Consider the following 12546-nt stretch of genomic DNA (forward strand, 5'->3'; position numbering starts at 1 on the left):
TCCTAGAGTGATCATAGATGATTTTGCAAGAACACACTAGTACAACTGTCATGATTTGTCAGCAATCTATGAGGGGAATTAAGCACACCTTCCTCAAAATTTAACATCTGCTGGAGGTGTTAGGAGGAACACTGTTATACCTGTATATGAGATTATGAGCAATCCTTGCTAGTTGACAGGTGTGCATGGAACATATATTGAATAATCCAAACTGTAAAGGATGCATCCCATGTCATCAATGTTGTCAATAAGCTATGTATGTACTGTGTGCATTACAGGAACATGTACCACACATGCATCTTGTATAACACCTTCATGGGGTTTGCGCACCATCAAACACTGATATTTATGCAACAAAAAGAATACATAGGTATGGCCAATAAGATGTGTGGGAAATCACTGTGACAAATGTAGTACACTTGAGTAACCCATCCCTGGAAGATGTGTTGGGAGGTACATGAAAAAGGCTGCATTGTTCTCAATTATTGCAGTGATCAGGGCTGAAAACAATGGACTATGATGTCCTTTGATGTGGATGTCCTGCACATACTCAGGAGTTGTGCTATAAACAAGGGAGTTGTCACCACTGTGGGCACATGCTGGTGGACTTTCCCCATCCCATTTACCTGAGTACACAGGTCACATACCATTTGGTCTGCTTATAAGGGTGTGCTGTCTATATTATCATTAGGTTGTGTATTTTCTTTTATAGCATAACAAATCCCCCCATGATTTTTGTTCATCTCCTGTGTCTTCATGGCTAAAGCAGCAATCCTTTTGTGTGTTGATACTGTCTGTATTATATTAATATCACACTTGGATTCAGTGATTGTCCAGAATCTTCATTCCTCCACAAAGCTGTTCGGGCAAAGGATGTGTAAGTCATTCTTGATATCTGAGACGTAAATAATGAACAGGAAATGCCCTAGCACAGAGCCCTGAGGTATGGACCTGATCACTGGACTCTGGCTATAGGTCACTTCACACACATCAACATATTTATCTGTCATATATGTGATCCAGTGGTCTACCCACTGAGTGGTATAGGTGCTTATGGCCACTTGTAACAGTGTCTCAGTAATACCTCAGCATGGATTTGTATCAATTGCCTTACCAGCTTAAGTTATATAGGATGATAGTGTTGTCATCATGCATGCCCTTGTTGACCTTCTTGAGGACATCTAACAGATGAAACTGACATGATGTAGCCTGAACAAATCACACATGTCTTTCACATACAGTCATGATATTAGCTGTGTCATTTTTAGAAAAAGTCCATGATGACTTGTTGGTCTACCTCACAGATGAGGAGAGTCAGTCTGTATCTATACATTCATGCATCAGGTGATGTTCCTCCCACAGTCAGAAGGATGCATGTTGATGTACATCCTTCTACAGGAACATATTCCATCTGGAGACTGTGTTGAAGTATGACTCCAACTGTGTGGTAGGTCCATGTTTTGAGTCATGCTATACGCAATTTGTGATGTTGTCAGGACCCATTGATTCTGTGCTATTAGCCATACAGAGCACACAGATGTGTTGCCCTTCTTAGAATAGAAACTGAGTAATACTTGCATGTGTAATTTCGCTGATTGCCATGGGCAGCAAGGGAGTGATGTGTGAGACAAACTGTCAGCTAGGAGATTGTTTATTTCCTCTGATTGGGTATGTCTGGTATATCCACATGCAGATCTGTGCTTAGTTGTATTTTCCACTCATTTCAAATTTATTGGAATAAATGATTTGTGAAAAGATCTACAAATGCAACCTTGGTCATTCATCACATTCCACACACTGGTACTATACACACATTCATACAACTGTACCAATGTCATATACTTACATCAATTGCACATATGTGTTTCATGGGCAAGCTGTGATTCAGTAGCCTGATGCTATATCAGGACACATTAGAGATCAGTTGCTTGTGGATCATGCAGAACATTTCCTGACTCAAATGCTGATTGTCATACAATGCTGCTGATCACTTCCTCAATAATTCTTGGGTATAGCAACACAACTGCACGTATGAATTTCACAAGGTTGCAATTGTATCAAAAAATGTGATTCACTGGTTGTATATATCACAGCATAACAACATGTGTATGAAACAAGACTTATGTGACCATGTAATCAATAGGAATGTATATTGATGTGCCACAGAATATGTGATAATGCTATGCACACCTATGCCATACTGTGATGGTGGAATGTGAACTGTGTAGAAAGTTGATCTGCTCCACTACAACAGCTCATATCCAAATATACCAGCAATATACATATAAGTGTATCATACCATGCCAACAGTTCTCAGGAGACATATTACTACATCTGTTATAGAAGGATCATGTAATGCAATGACAGCAATACCCATCAATACATCACAGATTGTAATACCTTCTTATAGCCATGCTGTACATTCACACCTCAATATAGCACATGTCAACGACAGCAACATTGACATGTTAAATGTTCATAGGGTCACAGGACATTATTAGGGTAATGGCCAACATCATGTAAAATGCTAGCCATTACTATACCATGTAAATAAAAAGCTCTATGTCTATATTATGGAAGATAGTAAGAATATTGTGTGTACATATATATTTGTTGGATTGTATTACATCCTGCCTCTGTGCATATGGGACATGTGCATTACACCATGACAGAATTAGCAATCACGCATGCAGTGGTCTGAAGATAGCTTGCAGAGGCTCATGGAAGGACTCTGCTTCATGATGTGTGCAAGCATATTTTACATAAAGAATATCTTTCACTCCTCTGCAGGAAGGACATCATGTGGCTAGAGGATATAAGAGGATGCATAATGCTAAGCGGAAGGCACCCCAAGTGGTAGTGAAATATATAGCTATTCCAAAGATCATACAATGACCTTAATGTATCACCAACCACACACACACACACACACACACACACACACACACACACACACACACACACACACACACACACGCACAGACGTAATAGAATATGAAATCCTACAATGCCACAGGAGCAACACCACATATGCCTGACTGCAAAACTGTCATGTTTTACTTTATGGAGTATGATAGCATCATTGTATGCTGAGGAGGACATGTTGGGAGGAGTAATGGGCATGAATATATGGAGTCTCAAATGTGATAGTTGTATGTATAGACATGCAAGTTCCCTGCTGTCAGATTAGAACACCTATATGTGTAGTTACAGTAACTTGCAAGTTGTACTGCCACAGCACAGCTTTGTCTTGAATACTGTCAGAATGCATGCTATACATGATGATATGATCATTGTATGCATTGTATGCTACAGTAAGATATTCAGAGGAAGGTTGGACATAGCTGTGGACTCACATAGTAGTCTGAAATTGTCACCATAGTAATTGTTGAATGCACACCCTGTCAACTGCAGTGAGAACAAAACACCTACCTGACTATTTACAGAGCACAGTACTTAACACAAGTGCCACAGTGCAATTCTGTCTTTTGTAGTGTTGGAGAATACTTCATAGCAGATGACATCAGCAGAGTCTGGTGAGAAGAAGATGGTAATAGCAGTGTCCTGTATACTGGTGTAAAATTGGCTCTTGAATGTCAACCAACTGAACAAACACACACACCATTTGACTGCAGTGAGAACTGCACCCCTACTTAAGTACACAGACTAGAATATTTAATATTTAATATAAGTGCTACAGCCCAAGTCTGACTTGGGGAGTGTCAGACAACAGTTTATAAGTGATGACATCAGTAATGTTCTGTGAGAAGAGGATGATAATAGCAGTTACCTACATGCACATATAAATTGGCCTCTTTACTGTCAAGCAACTGAACACACACACACAAACACCAGTTGAATGCAGTGAAAATAGAACCCCTACCTAAGAACACTGACTAGAGGTCAAATTATTTAACACAAGAGCCACATCACAAGTCTGATTTGGAAAGTGTTGGATGGCCTCTTGAATATCAACCAACTGAACACACACACACACACACACACACACACACACACACACACACACACACAAACACCGGGTGACTGCAGTGGAAGCAGAACCCCTACCTAAGTACACTGATTAAAGAACTCAGTGCATAACACAAGCACCACAGCACAAGTCTTTTACATTGCTGCAAGACAATTTATAGTGGATGACATCATTAATGGATGTTTGAGAGATGATGATTTGAGGCCTGAATTAAATTGATGTGTAGGCATGTACAACTGTCAAAATATTGGTACTCCATGGGATTGCACTGATGACTGCAATACACACAATTATGCTGTACTGACTTGACAGAGATAAACACACACATGCCATTTCAGTGGAGAGAAATTAAAACCCCCTGCCTGAGATACATCAGATAGAGAACTCAGTACTTATTGCAAGCACCACAGCACAAGTCTGAATTTTGCAATGTTACAGGACAATTTACAGTGGATGATATCATTATTGCATGTTTGAGATAATATGTTGGGTGGCCAGTATGAAATGGATGGCTAGCCATGTTTGACTGCCAAGATATTAAAGAACTGCAAGTTACCAGATTGATGAGTGTGCAAAGTATAGTATTTGCTGTTGTGTTTGCAATGTGCAGGTATACCTTAAAAGACTGAATTACAAATTATATGCAAACAGCTGTCCAAATTATTACAAGTATTTGAAAATCTAATGTTGTCAGTATACAGATGCACATAGTATATAAGAAACCATGTTTATTTATTTCTGTAGTGTAGTAGATATATTGGAGAACAAGTTCTGAGAGACCAAGTTTCAAGTGCATGGGTGCAGGTAACACATAGCTACATCATAAATATGTGTTCTGTCCTTAAAAAGTGCTTTCCCTTTGGTTATGTTTTACAGATACTTTCATGGGATGAATACTAAATGGGTAGTAAACATAAGTAATTCATGCTGTTGTGCATTTTCCATAGTGTACCTCCAAGCAGCTGATTTGCGTGTGTGATGGTAAAGTGTTTGCACATGCAAGATACACAATTATATTGCTTTCTTTGTTTGCAAGTAGTTAAGTGGTGAGCAAATGTAGGGCTCTGCCTCAATGATAACATTATGACAGTTGTATTTGGTTGCTTAATTCTGCATAAACACATTAAGCAAAAAGGCATGGCAGTCAGCAGTGTGGATAGTACTGAGTGTAAGAAACACACCTGCTACTTAGCTGACCCTGTGGCAGCAGGTATAAATGCACTGAGATATTTCTTTTTGAACCCAGATGGTGCAGGGTTCAAATACAGGTATATTTAATAGTTGTAAATATGTATTTGTAATGCAATGAAATAATTCTTTATTCTACTTTCACTGTGTATTACCTTAGTGCAGAGTGTATAAGCAGCATTGCATGGAAGTAACTGCACCATCAAAGAGCCATTCAACAATGTTCAACATTGGAGCACATTGCTAAACTCTGTGTAAACAAAGAGAACAAAAGTGAAGGGCTTCAGTGGGTTGTTTACACTTAAGTGCGTGATGTGTGATTCTATTTTTTTTGACCAGATTAAAGGTGTCAAGGTAGGGTAGATAGGAAAGTGGTGAAATGGGGAGCAAGTGAGAATCTATTCCTTACATGCAGAACTGTCATCACTGGCCCATTACTCCATTGGTTCTGGAGTGCCCCACATCTTTTCCAATGGACAATAAAAGAGAGCATACTCTCCATTTGGTGTAGGCATGCACCAATGGTGCTGTTCCCAACCTTACGCTCCAAGCCTGGTAACTCCTGGTGAGTGACAAAGCCTCCACCTATGCCACTACTCCCAGAGGTACCACAGCACTGGCTGCTGGAGTAATGCTACCTGATGTGGAAAACTCAGGTAGTGCAGAGGAAGCAGAGGTAGAACTTCCAGGTTGAGTCGAAGTTGTGCTGGGCATTGGTGCAGGAGCTGGTGGAGTGGGGGCAGGCTGAACCATAGTGGTTGGCCTAACTCTCTGTTCTATAAAGCATTTTGTGAATTGTCAAAAATGGATGACATGGAAATGTTGTGGCCACACATATTGAAATAAAAAAGAGAGATAAGGGTTGGGGAAAGAGAAAAAAGAGATAATTAGTGCAGTCATATGTGACATACAATGAATTATTACAATTTATTTCCACTTTTACATTTAAGTATACTTCTTAACTGCAAACTATAACTGATGATTGCTCAAAGTAATCCTTACAATGTGCATATTTTGCACATATGCTTGGTCAAATTATACAGATTAAGTTAACAGCAGGGCACTTATGCCACTACTGTTGAAATTATTATGTATTATTTTTAAATTATTTCACTATATATTTATTAGTTGTGGTATTTCAACCCAAAACATCTGACTACAGTATTAGAATTGACTGCTAATAGATGGCTTATGCTACAGACTGAATCATGCATGTTTGATGTTACAGTTAAGATATGCATGTTAAATTGGATACTATTGCATAGAAGAACAGTAATTTAGATAAAATAATAGTTATGTTGTGCTACATACATTTCTCTTGCTTCCATCAGTCTTCCCAAATGCTTAACACAGGCCTCTCTATTTGCCATTATATCTTGGTTAGCTGTGGAATAAGAGGAAGAGAACAAAAGAACATTATGTATACCAGTCATTCATATATGCAGCTCTGTCTCCAGTTTAAAATTCTCCCTTTCTGTATGCTTACACAACTGTGGGATGTCTGCAGTCCTAAACTCAACCAGCCACTGGTTGAGTGTATGCTGCTTGCTTCTTTTGAGGTCATTAAACTGGTAATTTCACTGTCCTCTAGTGCATGGAATACCAGTCATACTGGAGACAGCCATGGCCAGACTATTCCATGCCTCAGACTTGTACTGGCAGCTGGTATTGTATAAATAATATCATGCATATGCTTAATGCAGCTGTTGTAGGTAGTTATTTCTGTTTTATTATTGTTTTCATTTTAATGTTAATATGATGTAAACTGAAACAACAGAAATAAAACATTGGACATTGCTGGATTAGAACCCAGGCTCACCTCTCTTGCAGTTCTACACTTACACCTGCTGCCACAGGAACAGTTAAGAAACAGCTCCACATTTTCATATATATTATGAAGTATGTATGTTAACCAGTGCACAACACCATTTAGTTTGTTTGCATGGAGGCAAAAAATAGATGATACAGTATATCCGTTTTGAAACTGTCTCTGTCTGCAGGTGTTCTAGACATGCAGTTGTTGAGGATGGTTGTTAACTATCATGCAATACTGCTCAGCAGATTTAAGAGGTGGAAAGCAAAAGTTGCAACAATGTATCCTTCCTGAAATCGAGAATGTCTGTATCCTGTCTACAGGTGTTTGTCTGTCAGGCTTCAATAAAGGTAAGTGACACTCAAATGTGACAAGCAAAGATCACCTTATTTTATCCTTGTGAGTAGAGGTTATTAGGTTTCATTCTTAAAAGACAAACATGGGACTTGAACCACGATCTACAGATAATATATACTGTGTATATTACTGTGTTTAGCAGATGTGCTACACACACACATGGTTCACAGGTGTAGTTTATGTGTTATCTATCAGAAAAGTGCATCACATGACATTTGTATTTATCTGTGTCCAATGTTTGAGCTAAGCCACATGCTAGGCAAATAGTAGTGTTAACTATATATATATATATATATATATATATATATATATATATATATATATATACACACATTACAAAATTAATGTTAGTACAGATTAAAGATGTTTTTACAAATCTTAATATGAACTGTCACACCAATGGACTTACAAAACACAATAAGGGTGTCTTATACCTCCTTACCACAAAAACAGCTTTGGAGCAGAAATGAAAATCATTATGCATTCTAGCAAGTCCCAAATCATCCACAGTATTAAGACATATGGCACTTGTACACTCTCAGTTGTTTGTACATGTGTTAATTTCAGATGTAGTGCAATAAGTGATCACACAACCATTTATGGCTACTGTTTGCAACAGTGCAGCTCTGTCTCATCTTTTTATGGTGTTCATTCATATCTGAGCAGTAATCTGAGAAATGCAGTCTGCAAGGCATTTTGTATCATTGCTTTTAAAATGTATGAGAATATGAAATGGTGATAATATACAGTTTTCAACAAAGGCAAGGAATTTGAATATTACTGAACAGAAACTGAGAAGTGTGTGCTGCTTACTTACATTTAAAACCTTGATACAATTACTTCTACACTTTGTAAGTGTAACCTGGCTGACATACCCACTGCAGCTAAAGGCATCTGAATTGCTGTTGAGTTTTTTTTTTCCCTACCAGTAATCATTCACAGTTGCAATCCATTAGCAACAAACACTGTGGGAGTACCTGCAATATGCTTATGCCTGCTAGCCATACCTCTCAACTGTACATATTTTCACAGAATGTTCAGATTTTTGAATCATATTTTTGGTCTGTTTCTCAATAAATTGTGGTTTTCTATCAAATCACTGGCAAATCATTGAGGGTTGAAGTCAGAAAATAATGACAGACATTTGAGCATCATACTTCATACTCTTCAGAAAATACATGCTGATGTAAAGCCTGTTATTCTATCAACTGTTTAAGTTTGTAAGATCAATATTTAAAAAATGTCCCTATTTTTGGGCTTTTGTCCCCCCATTATTTATGACTTTGTCTAGATTTCTTTCTCTAAGAGGTTAAGAGTCATGCCTGGTACACGAGCCAAGATTTTGGGATTCAACAATTCTAATGAGTTCACAGCTCATGTGCATCTTCACCATGCTCACAGGACTAAATCTACACTATAAAAAGGTAACAGCGTAGCTAGGGAACCTGAAGGTTGGGAGAGTTGCGCATGTGGAAAACACAGAAGAAGATTGCTATTTCTTTGGATTTATCTGTACAGAAGACTACTGATCTTGATAAGGTATGATCAAATTTTCCAATTATATACTGGATTTGCTCACATGCAACTAAGGAAAAAATATATATACATATATATATATATATATATATATATATATATATATATATATATATATTTATGTGTGTGTGTGTGTGTGTGCGTGTGTGTTTGTGTGTGTGTGTGTATGTGTGCGTATGTGTATATACATATATATGGGAACACTTCACAATGCCAAAATCCTGAAAGATCGAATTTCATATGGCCGAGACCATATGATCGAACTTTGTAATCCGGACATTGTGAATGGAGATCTGCATACATATCGGAATGGGAAAGTTCCCTTTTCCTCACTGTAGTGTGATCTCAAAGTTGGAATATTAAAGTAGCAGGGGTGTGGGGGTGCAGGGGGCTTGCCCCCCCCCCCTCCACAGGAGCATTTAAATTGTTTTTTTTTTCTTTTTTTTGTAATTTTGATATTCCGAAACATCGATCATTTGGACTCAATCATATGAAATTCGATGTTTTGGAATTTCGAGATTCTGAAGTGAATCCATATATATATATATATATATATATATATATATATATATATATATATATATATATACTTTAAATCATAAACAGGAACTGTATCGGCAGTTTACCAGCTTCCACCACACTTGACTACGAGCAATATTATAGTCCATAGAACTCAATGATGTTAAATAAAACTTCTTTATTCCTGTTGTGGGTACTCTTTTTACTATTGCTGTGGTATATATATATATATATATATATATATATATATATATATATATATATATATATGTATATATATATATCTGCATTAGCAAATGCAACTTTTATACGTATGCACTTGCATTTTTCTTTCTCAGATAGACAGCCTTATTAACTTTCATCACAAGTGTTACTGCTGCAACTGTTTCTTTTTACAATCTTCTATGTTATTTCAGTGAAATGTAAATGTTCTATATTGTCAAGAAGACATGGGTGTTAGCCTTTCAGGATGATTCATAGACACCTCTAAGGGAGTGATGGGCACAGGTAGAGGTGCTTGGCAATTGCATTAAAATGACTGTTCTGTGGTAAATGTGTACACATGTTTTGGGGACAGTTTGTTTGAAAGCATTTATAACAACTGACTGATGTGTTATTCCTTGTTTTATACAAAATGTCATTTGCCTGTTGTTTAGGGGGTGGGGGAGCCAAGTTAATTTATGTGTTGCCACAACCAAAAAATGTTTTTACAGAGGTTTGCTTTGTCATTGTGAGTCCTTGTTTTGGATCAGACCTTGGTTTGTGTTTGGCTGTGATATGTTACAATCACATAACCCTTTTTTACATATGAATAACAGAAGTTTTGTGTTTCTCCAATGTGTAATTTTGAAAAAAAACTAATAATATGTATCTAAGCAGGAATTTTATGTATGTAATATTTATGTGTAATATCCTTTTGTGTTTTATGTCACCTAGGACTATGGCACCCAAGCCTCCCAATCCCTGCAAGCCTCTTTTTAGTGAGTCTGAGAATGATATCATTGTCCAAGCCTTACATCAATATGGTGCCTTTCTGATTGAGAGAGGATGTGGGGATATTTCAAGAAGAATGCAGGTTTGGAACCAGATTGTGAACAATGTCAATGCCATTGGGTGTGCAGTAGGACAAATGATCAGACATGTCATATGGCCACTGATATGATTTTATTGGCATGGAGGAGAGCAGCTGCAGTGGCCCATGGACAGCTGGCTACCAGCGACAGCTGCTACAGAACCACCATTGACCCCAAATGAAGAGCTCCTGTCCACTGTCAGGGATCCAGAGAGCTCAGTGGAAAGGGCACAACAGCATGAGATTGATGTTGGTGCTGCTGTTTCAGAGAGGACAACTGTGTCCCAGGAGGCACTTCCAGATAAGCTGACATATGTCAATTTTTAATGATTTTTTGTATAATAAAATAATGAAAGCAATAGTTATGTTGGTTTAATATTTTTTTGGGAGTTGGACCTATTTTTAGAATAATACAGTTAACAAAACATTCTGTTTCATTACACATGGACGTGGGGTGGATGTGTCACCCAAGTCTCAGTTAAATGTATTGTTAATGGAAATATACAGGCAATAAATTGTTCTCCCTGAGTTTTTGTTATTGTAATGATGGTGTCCTTACATTTTTCTTAACTTCTTTCAGGACCATCCTCCCTAGCAAGTGTGGAGTCATCTGCACATGGTAAGCCAAGCATTTTTATTTTAATACTTAAGAGTATTTAACAGAAATATACATTTATCTGTATGTGTGAGGTGGGTGTAAGGACTGTGTATGCATTGCTGTACCATCTGTGATAGAAGCATCAGTGTTAGCTTGTTAGCATATATTCAATTGTAGTAGTGTAGCTATTAATTATTTTCCTGTGTTTGTTGATTATTATCACAGGTGATGCTGACAGTGGAATGTAGGACTCTTCCCACCTGATGCCAGAGTATCGGCAGACTCTGATGATGATGGTGGGCAAACACAGGCACAGTCAGTGGGTGCAGAAGTTGAATCTGTCACTGAGGCTGACATTTAGCCATCTCCTGTAATTCCATCAGACACAGGCAGTAGGCCTATGCAAACCCATTTCAGTGAGCCCTCTGATACTGGACAGGTGAGGCACTTGATCAGGGTAGTGTGGATACTGTGGCTTCAGTGTCTTTTCACTCTGGCCATAGTCAAAGTGTGGGTGAGGTGCCTCACAGGAGAGTGGTTAGGGGTGCTTGGAGGTGGCCTGCAGTACATCCTCCACCTGAGCTTGGTGTATCTTCTCTTGTCACTTGATGTACGTTTAGGGCTGTCATGGAGGCACAGGCAAATTTCAATAAGGCCTTTGAGGAAATGCTTAGGGTAGCTGATGTGGCACAGATTGACATGCATGACTGCCTCCATTGTGTTATCAATTCAATGGATCAGATGAATGACACATTGGAGTGGGTTGTGTCTGTGATGGAACATCTGCTGGGAAGGGGACAGCATCTACATAGACGTAGGTCAGCCACATCATCTGATCTTAGCCGATGTGGCCATACCCATTCATGATCCTGCAGTGGCACTACTTCCACTGCTCCATCAGTGGTTGATGTGTCCACACCCAGATGTGGCAGGCCATGGGGTCATGGTCCTGGGGATAATCATGAGGAGAGCTCATCCAACAGACATCAATCACATTCAGGTAGCAGCAGTGCATCAGGTCATGGCCGTGGACATGCCAGTTCAACTCTTGGCAGAGCCAGTTCTCGGTTTGGAGACAGCAACAATGAACTGTCACATGTACCATACACTGCCCACACCTGTCAGACATACCACAACATAGAGCTACCATACAGCTTGGCTGTATTCTTGCAGACACTCACACACCAATTTTGCATGAAGTGTCCATAGAGACACAGACACATAACAGTTACATGGGACAGTCGTGAGGCTTACATGTCAATCTGTCTCAGTGCCATTTGATACTTTATCTAAATATCTGTCTGTTTTACTTTCTTACTCACATGCACTCACTACCTTTTGTGATGGGCTAGGCCTCCTGCCCCCCAACACAACACCCTATGCAAATGATAATTGTGCCATATCCTTGTTTTCTATCTTTTGGATTCAGGGATATGCAAGTCTTTTTTCTGATGTTCATGGTGAATAGCTGA

The sequence above is a fragment of the Protopterus annectens genome, chromosome 10.part0 (assembly GCF_019279795.1).
Source record: "Protopterus annectens isolate FY-2018-M chromosome 10.part0, PAN1.0, whole genome shotgun sequence".
Classification (NCBI taxonomy): domain Eukaryota; kingdom Metazoa; phylum Chordata; order Ceratodontiformes; family Protopteridae; genus Protopterus; species Protopterus annectens.